This window comes from Bos grunniens, chromosome 19 (genome assembly GCF_055505025.1).
Source record: "Bos grunniens cultivar Pamir isolate PY7600 chromosome 19, Bosgru_T2T1.0, whole genome shotgun sequence".
NCBI lineage: Eukaryota > Metazoa > Chordata > Mammalia > Artiodactyla > Bovidae > Bos > Bos grunniens.
In genome coordinates this window covers 23,869,290-23,871,250 of record NC_141183.1, presented here as the reverse complement: position 1 = coordinate 23,871,250, position 1,961 = coordinate 23,869,290, and the positions used below count along the sequence as shown (strand labels likewise).

The following is a 1,961-nucleotide window of genomic DNA, read 5'->3' as shown; positions in this document are numbered from 1 at the left end:
TCCAGTAGAGACACAGGCTGAACTATTTACAGATAAAATGGTACAACTTAAGTTTGCTTCAAAATAGCCCAATAAAGGAGCACGGGTCGACGTAGAGTTGCCACAAGATGGCCCTGTGTTAATGGTCATTATAACTTGGTGAGGGGTATATGGCAGTTCACGTTACTAGTTTGCGGTGGTTTTATGTATGTTAGAAATTTTCCATAATAAACGTTTTGTTTTGTTATGTTTTGTTTAATTTTATTTATTTTTTTAAAGCACAGATTTTTAGCCCAAGACAGATCTAGGTTCAAATCCCTTCCTGCTATTTTTTTGGCTGGGCAATCTTGCATTTAATGCTTCTGAGTCCAGTCTCCAATTCCTAAAACATTTGTAAGAATAATTCCAGGCTCACAAATTTGTTGCAAGTACATAAAGCCCTTAGGGCAAAGCCTAGAACATGGTTGGCAATCAGTAATGCTACTGTGAGTCTCCTTGAGCCTAACCCTCTAGTTATACCAACTCTTAGGAACAACCTGTAATCATGGTATGGTTGCAAGCAGATGGCTGGCCCACTGTCTTGACCGCAGGGTCCGTCACAGCTTTGGCAGATGGAATGGAACTGGGGATCAAATTATAGGTTTCAGACCCTTTACTAAAACTCCTGGGGGGCATTTCTTTTACAGCATTTTTATTCTTTATAAATTTTTCAAAACTGAAGCATAGTTGATTTGAAATATTATATGAGTTTCAGATGTGCAGTGTAGTAGTTTATTATTCTTTGATGTTGAAAATGGCCATGAGAGGAGAGAAGAGGCGGTGGGAGGGGTTTGATGATGCCACTTTTCTTGGCTGTCAGTGTTCCTGGGTTCACAGCTCGGCTGTCACTGGGAGGGGTCAGACCGGGAAAGCAGACCCTGAGATGTACATGGTCAAAGTTGAGGGAGGTCCCATCTGCAGATCCTTCCTTCCAGGACAGTTGCCTGTCCTCCCTTTCATCTGTTCACAGGCAGCTAGCATTTCACAGGTTGTCCAGGGACTTGGGGTTCTGTACACCTGGGCACATTTTCAGGCTCCGGCTGGCAAGGCAGCCCCATCCATTTTGTAGAGGAGCCTGTGCTGGAAGAAGAAAAGTGAGATCATAGGAAATTCATTAGCATCCCAGATTCTGCTGCTTTCCTCTCTACACGTCCTCCCCCACCAGCCCCCACACCGCCTAATCTTTATCCCAGCAATTTCCCTTTAAAGTGGCTGAGGGAATCTGTCAAAGCTGGGCCAAGAACTTGCCTTTTCTGGTGTCTTTTCTAAAGACCCAGCATTCAGCCCTCACCCAATGAGAACTTGTCAGTGGAGCAGGGAGTTGATTATCCTTTCAGCGGAGGGAGGCTTTACCGTGAATGGCAATTCAGGCATTTGCAGCAGCTGTGGCCCCACAGCCACATGAGGGAGGCAGCCCACACTGAGTTGGTAAGGTTTACCTGAGTCAGTCCACAGGAAGTGCTGGGTCTGGGAGGTGGGAGCAGGGGTGGAGGCAGATTAGGGCTCCCATCCCCGTGAAGCAGTGGGGAACATGCTGGACTCTCCTTAGAGACCAGTGCAAACCAGCCTATCCTTTCAGTCTAGCTCAAGGGGGCCACCTCCACTAAGAGCATTCCAAACTTAAGGACAGAATTTAGGATGAACAGATTCCTAAGTAGTCAACAATGGGGCATGCTGCCTAGGAAGGTAACGAACTCTCCATTACTATAGGTATTCAAGCAGGGGCTAGCTGGCCACTTTCCAAGAATATTGCAGAAAGAAGACCTGTCATGTGTGGTAGTTTAGGTCCTATGCCCTCCAAAGCCTTTTTATCTCTATGAGTCCTCATGGGGATAAGAGCATGAAGTTGGAATCATCACAGGCCCAGGATTCAAGTGTTGGCCCTGTGGTTAGTAGAAGAGCCGCAAGCAAGTCACTTAATGTCTTAATTTAAAATAAGTGAT

General features: G+C 45.8%; 1 long non-coding RNA gene across 1 annotated transcript; it reads right to left on the bottom strand.

The window, feature by feature from the left end:
• Nucleotides 1-667: 667 nt before the first annotated feature.
• LOC147351733 (uncharacterized) lies at nt 668-1,462 on the bottom strand. The gene is made up of 2 exons (XR_015147649.1): nt 1,267-1,462; nt 668-1,098 (listed from the first exon to the last, which is right to left on the bottom strand). It is a non-coding gene; the product is annotated as an uncharacterized LOC147351733 (long non-coding RNA).
• Between the last annotated feature and the right edge of the window lie 499 nt (nt 1,463-1,961).